At 33.6% G+C, this 11,979-nt stretch overlaps 1 long non-coding RNA gene across 4 annotated transcripts; it reads left to right on the top strand.

Moving 5' to 3' along the window:
• The first annotated feature begins 3,623 nt into the window (after positions 1 to 3,623).
• On the top strand, positions 3,624 to 9,904 carry LOC117635719. Of its 4 annotated transcripts, none has more exons than XR_004586938.1 (6): positions 3,627 to 4,109; positions 4,280 to 4,356; positions 4,781 to 4,865; positions 4,979 to 5,042; positions 5,259 to 5,303; positions 5,468 to 6,011. It is a non-coding gene; the product is annotated as an uncharacterized LOC117635719 (long non-coding RNA). The 4 variants fall into 4 exon arrangements; XR_004586937.1 differs by having other exon boundaries at positions 3,628 to 4,109; positions 4,280 to 4,359; XR_004586939.1 differs by lacking the exon at positions 5,468 to 6,011 and adding an exon at positions 9,593 to 9,904 and having other exon boundaries at positions 3,624 to 4,109; positions 4,280 to 4,865.
• Positions 9,905 to 11,979: the final 2,075 nt, after the last annotated feature.

The following is an 11,979-nucleotide window of genomic DNA, read 5'->3' as shown; positions in this document are numbered from 1 at the left end:
CAAACACCTTATCCACCATGCTACAAACAATTTTGTGATTTTATAGTATACCTTTTGATATTTATAATATTTCTTTTTCTTTTGTGTTTTCCTTTCTTTTCGGTCTCTCTTCTCCTCTTCTTTTTTTTTCCTTCTTTCTTCTTTCTCCCTTTTTTTTCTTCTCTCTTTTCCTTTCCTCTTCTCTCCTTTTTTTTTCTTCTTTCTTTTCTTTCTCTTTAGTTTTCTCTCATCTCTCTTTTCTCTTTCTTTCTTTCCTTCAATCTTCTCTCCTCTCTCTCTCTCTCTCTCTCTCTCTCTCTCTCTCTCTCTCTCTATTTTTCTTTCTTTCTTTTCCTTCTCTCTTCTCTCATCTCTCTATCTTCTTTTTTTCTTTCTTTTCCTTATATTTTCTCTACTCTCTCTGTTTTTTTTAATTTAAATTTTTTCAGTTGTGAGTTTTGTAACATGCATGTTATTATTTATGAACCCGTTACACGACTCGAAACCCGCACGATAAAAGACGACCCGAACCCAACACGACATGTTTATTAAATGGGTTGGGTTCGGGTTGAGCATTCTTGGCACGTTTATTATTCCGACACGACACGACCCATTGCCAGCCCTTACACTCCTATACATTCAAAATTAAAGAGTTTATATTAATTTTTCCTCAAAAAATGACAAGCTCTAAATTGGCAATAAACATACAATACAATGGCAATAAAAGGCAATAAATGGTTATACACTGACAATGAACAGACTTGAAAAACAGATATATGAGGGCAATACAGTAGCAATACACAAACAATAAAGGGCTATACATATGCAATACATATGTCATGTCATTTGCCAATTAAATCAATAATTTGGTTACATTTGTATATATTTTTTCTTCTTTGTAAGAGGAAACGATGAAACTATGGAAACTAGAGATTGACAAATTTCCCTTTAACTTGACTTTCACAAATTGATGAACTAACAATATTATCTCATTAAATCTTAAGATATACAGAAGAAAGTGGCAAAAAACAAAAAATTTGCATGTCCTCTTGGTTTAACACATTTTATATCTATCAGCAAAATTCCAGGACATCTCCTCTTACACCCTAATTTAAGCTGAAAGCAATTTCCTCCCCAAAAGAACACTGCAACTTGAAACGACATTCTTCCATCTGTATAAAAGGATAAAAAATGCATATTAGAATCAAATAATGCAATCACAAGGGAAACAAAAACATAACATTCAATCACAACTGAAACCAATTTTAAAACAGAAATCAATACCGTCGTTGGAACCGAGTCAGCTTCATTCGCAATCAACTCCATCTGCAGAACCTGGTTGAACTTCACACCTATCTCCCTACAGCATTAAATTGCTAAGCATAATCCAAGGCAAATAAAAACAACCAACAACTATGTTTGGCATAACCGAAAGGAAAAACAAATTCTAACATCTTAGGCATTGATCACTGACATTCAGGAAGTAGCCAGCCATCAACAAGGAAGATGAGTATCCAGTTCAAGATAATAAAAATTTAGAACTCTAAACAAATATTATGCACAAGAAAGACTAGATAGACCCATTTGCTGTATTCTGAGATGAGAAAGAAAAGCTACACAGCTCATTCTCATCAGATTGCATCCTAGTAAGTAATAAGCAACCAACAACCTGGATAAGTCAAAGCATACAAAGAAGGCTCATTTGAATTTAATTATTATCTGATTTCATGTAGAAGACAGTTTCTACACACCCCACATACTGAATTTTTGAAATTATGTGAAAATACAAAGAAGCCAAATTGATGAAGGCTCTCAACGACAACAATCTTCCATAAGGCAAAAATTTAGGTCCAACTGTCATTTAAAAAAAAATGTCAAATATCTCAAAAGAAATAAATATTACAAAAAATGGACAAGGTATTGGAGCAAAGAACCATCCAATATGAAAATATGGCAGGGAAAGATTATCCCAAAAATTTGAAGAGATAGAAGTCCATGGAGATGCCCGAAAGCGAACCATCCACCACAGATAATCTATCTCCTCACCTTTTACATTCTCAAATATCCTTCTACTCTTCCTAGAACCCTACCCTTCTTTCTTCCACCAAAAAAATATGGCTCTTGCAACTATAGCCACACACTCAGCCTAAATGACCCAACACATAGCCTATCTGACAGCCTTAACCACAGTATGGGGTTTTAGCAAGCCAAAAAAAAAAACAATTCTCACAAATTCCAGATTTTCAATTATATTAAAATACAAAAATAAACACAAGACTAATGTTCAAGGCTGATAGAATCTTCCGATTGAATTAAACTATCTGATATTCTAGTGCTACAACATTCACAGGCTGATCTGATGCCACAAAAATAAGAAAAGGCTCTGACTTTGCAGTCAGCTACAAGATATATGTTTATTTATGGGTTTATGCTGCAGAGACTGAGTTGGAGGCTTCTAAAAAGGCTACAGATTTTCAAGTATGCTTGCATACCAAAAGAAAACCAACACAATCAAACTAAAGGCAGCCAACTCAAAATTTCCAAAAACCAAACAAACACATATATAACAAAATATAGCACTTTTAAAATTTGGAACCCACAACAAACAATACTCACAAACATATATAACAAAATCAACCACAATAACACCTATTTGCATCCATATCAGGTTTTGATAAGGCAAATGCAACAATTTTGAATTCAAAATTCATACACTTCATATAAAGAATTTCAGTACAAAACATATCCGAAAGCATATTAAGAATCACTATATCAATATTTAACAGAAACCCACATGATACAAACTGAAAAATACAAAAGACTAGCATACCTCAACCATTAGAGAAAACCACATTTTCACATCTCAAGACACTAGCATGCCTCAACCATTAGCAGCACTAAACAAAACCCACCAAAAACTCCAATACCTCGTTAGTCAGAAAGAGAAAATTCACTCCCTTTCGCAAAGCCCAAAACACTATAAACGAAAATCATATTTTGTCAAACACTCAAAATTCTATATCAGCACCACTCAAATTCCCATATAGAAACACCACAATTAAGCAATTAAATCATAGCACTCCATAAGCATGTATACATATATATATATATATATATATATATAGAGAGAGAGAGAGAGAGAGAGAGAGAGAGAGAGAGAGAGAGAGAGAGAATAGCTACAAATGGAGCCCATGAATGCCCTGCCAGTGGAGTCTCTGGCAACCTTGAGAAGGCAGACAGCAGGGCCATTGGAGCAGGCGGGGACTAACGGGTTTGAAGAATTAGGATTAGGGTTAAGGTTTAGATTGGTCGAGCTCAGTGTCAGTGTCCGGGTCAGACTTTGGAGAATCCACTGACGTCGTCGCCATGGCTGTTACTCTCTCTGTTTTCTATGAAGTCATGGCTGAGCAAGATTTGGGAGAGTGCGAGAGAGGAGAAGAGTTGGGAGAAATTGAGTTTCAGAAAATTAATTTTTGGGGGATAAAGAGTCAATACAGATATATTTATATGGAGGGCAATTAGGTACTTTATGTTACGAAGTGAGTATTTCTGATTGAAATTTATAGTGTGAGTATATTTGATTATGGTTTATCTTTTGTGATTATCTGTGTCAATTTCCCAAAATTTTTCACTCCCTCGCAAATATTTCAGATTCCCTCTGCTATTTTTTGGGGTCAAAACTTAAAACTTTTTCATCCCTCTCTCTTTTCTCGTGCGGTACCCACACTGCTCCCTCACAAATTTCACGCTCCCTAAAAAAATTTCAGACATTCCCCCAACAATTTCAGTTTCCCTGACGACCCTACACGCCCTCAATTGCAATCGAACTCCGAACTCTATCGTCTCTCTCTCCTGTCTCCTCCATTTGGTATGTTCTCAGTCGCTTTTCTTCCCCATCTCCTCTTGTTTTCTATCTTCACTGCTCTCTCCATCTCCAATCCCTCCTCTCACAACTCTGGGTATCATGGGGCTCTCTCTCTCTTTCTGACAACTCTCTCTCAGATTCTACCATAGTAACGTTAGGGTTTCAGTTTTCAAAAAATTTCATTTGTATTAATCCAAAACTCTTCATCTCCTTCTCCTTAGTTCAACACATTTTCTCCTCCCAGATCTCGCCCAATGGCAGTCAGGTTTTGTTTCTCAATTCTTCTCCCCTCCCTTATTTTCGATTCTTTTTCTTTTTTTAATTATTAATTATATTTTAAAAATTACTGATTATTAATGTGATTAATCATTTATGATAGTTGTGGTATCTATCTGGGTTCTGAAAACTGATGGTTCTTTGGTTTTGTTTTCACAGGAAGTTGGGGAAAAAACTAAAGTTGAAAGAAAGTTGGAACTTTGTTCCTTACACCTGTGCTGTATTTGTCAGATTTGGTGGTGATTTCTGTGTCTTGGAACTTTCTATTTGTTGCTGATTTTTGTGTTGGGGGTTTTAGTTTTTGCTATTTTGGCTTTTTTTTTTTTTTTCTCCTTTAAAGGGCTTAAACTCTGATGATCTGCCAAAAGAACAAAAATTTATCTTTGTTGCTGATTTTTTTTTTTTTTTTTTGGGCTTTCAGTTTTGGCTTTTATTTTTTATTTTATATATTTTTTTATCCTTTTCTGCAAAGGGCTTAAACTCTGATTATTTGCCAAATGAACATAAAAAAGGGGATTGGTTATGCAGCATAGTCCAAGGGGATTGGTTATGCAGCATATTCCAAGGGATTTGGTTTCTCAATTTAGTTTATAATTATCAAATTGTACGTCATGCGTTCTTTATACATCACTGTTACTAATCATAGTACATACTCTGTAGATCGAATGCTTTCCAAAAAAAGAAAAAGAAGTTTTACATGTAGAGGAGAACGTCAGATATCATGGCTCTAATTTATGGCTTCCAGGTTATTGTTCTTTCTTCAGATTGGTTGTATTTCATGAGTCCCACTGTTTTGGCTTTGATTGTAAATTTGTGATTTATTTGTGAAATATTGACTTATTAAGTTTGAAATATTAGTTGTGGTAGTATGCAAGGGAGGCCAAAGAGGAAATCGTTTTGATGAACTCAACTAATTGAGGCGGTTAGTTTTACGAATGTGTTATCCCTTGTTTTTTTTCGTTCTTATTATTATGTTCTTCGTTGATTCATTTGAAGTCCTGTTTTGTGTTTATTGTGGTGTTCTTCTCTACCACTCTTATATTGTTGGTTTATGTTGTTGTCCTAAATTCACTTCTCAAAACCCACCTTGATTCATATTGGAGTTTGAAGTTTCAATCTTGGGCTGTGATTTTTGCAGATTTTTGGTTTTTCAATTTCTATTTGGAGAGCATATGCAGATAAGGTGAGCATATTTCATATTACTTTTGGACTATTTGCTCATTCATCAGTTTCTAATTGAGTTTAGGTTTCAATCTTCAGTTTGATTTATATTTAGATGCACTTACAGACAAGGATTCTAGATTAGTTTTTCAGTAGTTGATGTTTAATTTTTGGTTTGGCTATTAGGCTCTCTAGTCATAAATTTCAAGTTGATGTGATTCAATAGCTCTGTACTTAAAGAGAATCTTGAAGGACATGTTAGAAGATGCCCATTACTCAAACAAGTGCAGTCTTTGACTTTCCAACCCTTTTACCAAAAGAGTATCAATGCTGGCAAAGAAGAGGACCAGTAAGAATTAGAAACATTCAGACCCAAAGGAGCTGATGATTTGGAATCATCTAATGACCCCGAATCAGGATCTTTGGATAACATTCTTTCAGAAATGAAGAGGAATGTTGTTTATAGTAACAAATTGGTTTCTATAAATTAATTGAGAAAATTGAGCATGTTCATGAATCTGTATGCAAGGATATTCAGGACTCATATAAGGTATTGGAAGCTTGTGGGATATGGATTAAACGAGAGGTTGACAGGTATATATGCGCTGGAATGTTCGTTTCATTCTTGATGTGGTGCTACACGTAGAGCTCGCTCTCACGAGTTCGTAGACACGTAGTGGGCCCATAATAATGTAATTTTAAAAATGTAATTTTAATAAGATTTTTTTTATTGTATTTAATTCCTAATATTCATGATAAATTCAAAAAAAAAATTTGGAAAATAAACTGACAACTACTATGCACTCATTGAGAGATTGTCTTGCCCCCAAAGCTTTGAAAAATGTAATTTTAGTTATAAAAACTACAAATAATAACAAAAGTCAAAATTGTTTATAGACAAAGCACAATAGTACTTATACTTTCGCAACATAACCTTAAGGTTTATGTGATCTATTGGCGGCCATAAATACAAATATAAGAAATCTTGATTTTAGCCTGCTAATATAGAAGGCATTGTCGTAAGGAGTCTGTAGTAATTTTCGGTCTATCTTTCTCATACTTGTGTATTTTTTTAATTGTTGTAAAATTAAGGGTTTAGGGTATATTGAAACGATGCCGGTTTTCTCTTGATTGTTTTTGGTCAATTAGACCCTTGGTAACGCTTGTTCGAATCCCAGAAAAACCAAAGCCCACCTAATTATTTAATATTTAAGACGTCGGTTTATTACGGACCTTTGTGAAAAGTATTTACTACGTCGTTTTATTTAACATACTTATGTAGTAAAGATTTACATTGCCATAATTAAAAAAACTGTCTTCTTATATCTATATTAAATGAGATTTTACTTGTACTTTTTGACGTTTTGAAAAAAAGCAGTCCTTCGCTTTCTAAAATTTTAAGAATTCCCTGTAACCCTAAAACATTTCGCTCTCTCTCTTCAACTCAAATTCTAATCTTAAAGTTTTCGCTCTCCATCCTCTATTGTATTAGATTGCGCTCTCCCTCTCAAAGCATTGGTTATATTCTCTGAGCTCTGTCTACCTTATCTTTATTTAATGATATTGCATTATGTCTTCTTAAATCAATAAATGATTTCTTTGGTTTTGGTAGCTATGAGTTCTTAATATATGTTTTGGGAGTTATGGGTTCTTAATATATGTTTTGTGAGCTATGAATCGGGAATGGAATTTGAAAAACCCATTTAGTGTTTGCATGCTTGTCATAATAAGTCTCTGTTATGGGTTCATATATGTTTGGTTGGACATGGGTTCTTGGAAAATGATTGGAAATTGGATATTTATGTTTTGGGTTTTTGTAACCTATGACGACGGTTAATGGACCAAACCGTTGTCTATATTGTCGTTATACATCGGTAGTTCTGCTACTTCCGTTGTATGAATTATTATTATTTTTTGGATTTTGATAGCCTAAAGACGACGGTATTGTCGTCTTTAGACTACCTAAACCAGAACATTGTTCTTCAAAAGCAATACAAATTTTTGGGTTTAGGTAGCCTAAAGACGACGGTATCTGTAATAACCGTTGTCTTTAGGTTACCTAAATTGTCACATCCCGAGCTCGACTACGCCATAGCACTATATTGTCGCGCTTTGGGTTCCCCTCTCTGCCCTCACGGTTTTGTTTATGGGAACTCACGAACAACGTCCTAGTGGGTCACCCATCCTAGGACTGCTCTAGCCCCAACTCGCTTAACTTCGGATATCCCATGATTCCGAAGCCAGTGAGCTCCCAAAAGGCCTCGTGCTAGATGGAGACGGGCATGTACATATAAGGCACATCACCCCATCTCTGTTGGTCGATGTGGGATGTTACATAAACCAAGAACATTGCTCTTCAAAAAGCAATAAAAATTTCTAGGTTTTGGTCGCCTAAAGACGATGGTATCTCAAATAAACATTGTCTTTATGCTACTGATGTGATTAATTGCAAGTAGACAATATCGTTCAAATTAGTATAGTAGTAAATAGTGTATCGTTCCAACAGGGATCAAGTTAATCTATTAAATATTAGAGTGGTTTATTTCTAATTATATGTGAATTAAACAATAAGAGAGTTATGATGATTAAAATCTAATTAAGCAAGTAAAATAAATTGAGATTATGTGAACAATTTAAAAGATGAAAACAAAGATGATAAAGCACTAGGACACCGATTTCACCTAGCTAATCCCACCCAAATCCTTCTAGCTTGTTAATCGTAATTACCTAACATGTTGATAATCATTTTCCCTTACCTCACCAATACTCTCTTATGAGTTATATTAGTTGTATTCCTTACTATCAACCCTCTCTATTTCTAGTTATGGATTTAGATAGCTAAAAACCCATTAAGATTTGCGGAAAACACAGAAGATTACACAAACCGTAACCTAATCTTCCAAGTCGGCTATGTAATTTATGGTACTTGTTACTAGAAGCTTTTTATTAGGAATCTCCTTCTGGTCTCAACCCAATTCTTCCCATCATGCAATTAGTGGCCAATTAATTGAAAGCATTAAGAACGGTAACAAGCACTCAACATGTATAGAAATTAGTTCATGAAGGACTTATTGAGAATCATGATGGTTGATGAAGATATGGAAGCCACCGAATTCTCCAAGTAGAATGCCAAGGTTGCGCAAACTCTCTTCATATTCTCCTTTGGGTGTTTCGGCTATGAGTATGAATATATAGGAATTTGATGGAGGATGATGGAGGATGGATGATGAATGATGATGGATTCTTTGAACAATAGCCTAAACTCCCTATTTATAATACTCCTATAAATCTTACCTATCTAAGGTATAATTACAGTTATTATAAAAGTAGGGTCCCTTCTAATATAGGGTCTTCTTTTTTTCTCATTGTTTGACTTGACAAGACTTGAACCATCTTGAATGAGGAAATTTGACAACATTCCTCGCAACAAAAGGAATGACTTGGCTTCTTGACTTGATTAATCCCCAATATTCATCTTCTTGCCCTTTTTAGCACACTTTCTCCTATTTACACAATTCCTTCACAAATCTCACAAAACCAATTAAAATAAGTTACACATAATCTTAGGTTTGAGAGCACAAATAAGTTAGAAATTAAGCTATATAACTTGAATATGCACCTAATTATACTAGGCATCAAATCGCAATCTTATTATGACAACTTATTTACCATTATAGTTCGATAAATTGATTTGTTTACAAAATTCATGCATGAACAATTCGTTGAATCCAACCTCACCGAAATGTGCAATCATAGAAAATAGTTTTCAAATTCACCTATATATATATTGCAGTCTTTTTAAAAACTAGTGACTCCGAATTCAAGTTTTATAGCACGTACAAACCTATAATCCTTCCTTGCTTTCTACAAATTGAATAGATATGGAGAAAGGTTCATTCAAGTCAGCTTTCCTCATTGTGCTCTTCTTGTTTCATATGACGGTAAAATACTTCTCTCAATTTTTATTTTTGTTACAATGAAAGAGAAATTTATTCTTGACATACTATAATCTAAACGTTAATCCTAACAACCTAGGCTAACCTCAAGGGCTGACTTCTTTGAACAATACAACTGCATATAGGAATTTTTTTTCTCCAACATGGTTGACTTCACTTATTTTTAAAATGTGTATATGTCATTGATGCATCGTTAAAATTATATATTTTAACCTAACAATTGTCGATATTTTCAGCCATAAACTCGAGTTTAAGTGTATATTTTTGTAACGTCAACTTATGCATAAAGCAGTATGTTCACAATAAAGGCAAAAAACAGTTTTATTATGAATTATTGAAATATTAATTGTGGTAGGTGTGCAATTTGGAGTCGAAGCAAGAGATCCAGTTGTTCGTTATCCGTGCCAAACATCTATTCTATGTGGCCAATGCTCATGCATGATGCACCGAGGGTTGGTGTAAGTGTCAGCCAGATAAAATATTGAAGTTCATTCCTCAAGACATCTCTACACACCCGCAAGCACAGAAGGAAATGCCATAATCAATGCTACTTGATGCATTAATATATATCATATATTGATGATGTGCACCAAAAATCTTATGTTCATCCAATATGTTCGTTAAATGTTTGAATGGATAATAAATAACATCACTTCCTTACTTATAATTTGCTTGGTTTGAATTTCTTTTGATAATACTGTGACGATAAAGGTGTGGTACACGAGCAAATAGTGAAGTGATTCTAAATTACTGAAAACAATGAAAAAATTAATTGAAATAGTGTAACACCTAACAATTTTCGCTAATTAGGCGACAACATGAAATTCTAAACTTTATAAAAAAAATAGTCTTTTACTCTCAAACCGTTGTAGTAAATATGGTAAATATAAGTGGTGATCCTAAATGACCTTTTTTAATCACTTGAAAAACAGATAAAGTTGTACATATGAGGATTATAAAGAAGTTAACTAATATGAAGTTATTGTATGTTTTAGTCTCAAGCATGTAGTTCGGAATCTCAAAACAAGTAAATACTACTAATTTATTTAGTGAGTGCTAAATATTATTATTTCTAACTAGTTTAGTGTTCGATCCACTGTATTACACGAAAAACTTAAATTTGGTTGTCATTTTTATTTTATTTTATCACCAGTATGTTTGCCTTAAAAGGAATGACATTGTGTGTAATTTTGAATTTTGATTTTTTTTAATGATATTTTTGTAAAATTACAGACTACATTTTTGTCTTTGGCCTTATCCTAATTAGATGAAATTGTGTTCCTATCTTCCAAATTAGTAGACTATATTGTGTTTTAAAACTAAAGCTCCCTTTTTAAAATCATTTGTGCTACGCGCGACTTATAAAGTTTTGTAAATATTTTTTCGCAATTGTATTTATATAGATCTTCGTTTCAATAGTTTCATATTTTAAACGCGCGCGTATGATCAATCATCGTCTTAAAAGTTTTCCTTTATCACCCGTATTTTTCTAGACATCCATGTTAGGAGTTTACACGCTATAAAAGAAAAAAAAAACTACTAAAATGGACTTCTAGAAAAATACGGGAAATAAAAAAAAATTTAAGACGACGATTTATCATACGCGTGCAATTAAAATATTAAACTGTTGAAATGGACATCTATATAAATACAATTGAGAAAAACTATTTACGAAAATTTTGTAAGTTGTGCGTGATTAAAAAAAAAAGTCTCTCACACACTCGAAAGCGCTTGCAAGAAGGCTAGTATGTATACTCATAAAAAAGAATAATTTAACCATCTATATCATGGATCCTTATTTATGACATATTATAAAAAAAATATAACTTTTAAGTGAGGATGTCCTCATCTATAAAAAAAAAAAAATTGTAAACATTCTTCTTAACGCTAGTGCCACACGCATAGTACAATATTAATGTTGTTTTTTTTTAGAACATTAATGTTGTCTTTTAATCACCAACTCATGATCCAAAAGAAATACGACAAAAAGAGAGTGGCTTAAGCAAAAATTAGGGCGGTGATTGAGCTGCTGGACACCTTTTGAAGGCGGCAACTTTTGCCTATAAATAGCATACCAATTCTCATTTCTTATGACAACTAATCTCTCAACAAACTCAAGCTGAAATGTTGTTCAACTTAGGAAAAATTTACTGCTTTCTTAGGATTCAACATAGGATATCACTAAGAATTCTGAAGATTGGTCAAAGTTCTTAAGCACCACCATTGTAATAATCCATTCAGCATATCAACAAACAACCTTGTTCTTCATAGAGATTCGTTTGAGCACCATCCAATCCATTTTTCTCTCAACTCTTTGTTTCATTTCGTCTCAAAAGAGAACTTGAAGGATCATTGGCGGCTGAACACGGTATGGAATGAGAATTGGCACACCGCACAACTCACACACCAAGAAGGTCATCCTATTTTCGAATCACTATAATTGAATAATTGACCGAGAGATTTTTGGAGCAACAATATCTTATACGAATAATCCAGAACATGATGCTCATCAATGACATAACGCTCAACAATATCTTATTCAGGAAGCCAACTGCCATCAGCTTCCCATACACATTATATGTATTCAACACCTTTAATCATCCCAACAAAACCCAGAAGGTTATCTTCAACCAATAACAAGCTTTAGCAATAACATTCATCCTTTATATTCCTGCCCAAGATTGAAATTTAGTGATTGAGTTCCAATATAATTGAAAAACATTTGTTGAAGAAAAAAATTTA

The sequence above is a fragment of the Prunus dulcis genome, chromosome 7 (assembly GCF_902201215.1).
Source record: "Prunus dulcis chromosome 7, ALMONDv2, whole genome shotgun sequence".
Taxonomy (NCBI): domain Eukaryota; kingdom Viridiplantae; phylum Streptophyta; class Magnoliopsida; order Rosales; family Rosaceae; genus Prunus; species Prunus dulcis.
Note: the sequence above shows the minus strand (reverse complement) of the source record. Positions and strands in the feature narration are given on the sequence as shown.